This window comes from Tupaia chinensis, unplaced genomic scaffold (genome assembly GCF_000334495.1).
Source record: "Tupaia chinensis unplaced genomic scaffold, TupChi_1.0 Scaffold000037_13, whole genome shotgun sequence".
Taxonomy (NCBI): Eukaryota; Metazoa; Chordata; class Mammalia; order Scandentia; family Tupaiidae; genus Tupaia; species Tupaia belangeri.
Window position 1 is genome coordinate 407,713 of NW_006159471.1, and position 237 is coordinate 407,949.

Below are 237 nucleotides of genomic sequence, written 5' to 3' on the forward strand. Positions count from 1 at the left end.
TGTGTGTGTGTGTGTGTGTGTGTGTGTGTGTGTATGCCCAAAATCTCGAGAGGAGACTGGAGAAGGGATTGTGGCGTGGTCGTCCCCCCCCCCGGGGGGGGGGTGGGATGTGATTTCTCACTTTACATCTCTCTGTATCTGTTTCTCTCCTCTCCAGCAAGTGTATACCTTATGGCAAGAAAAAAAAATCCAGTAGATCCACAGTTTTGTTTTTTTTTTTGGAGAGATTTTTGCTAC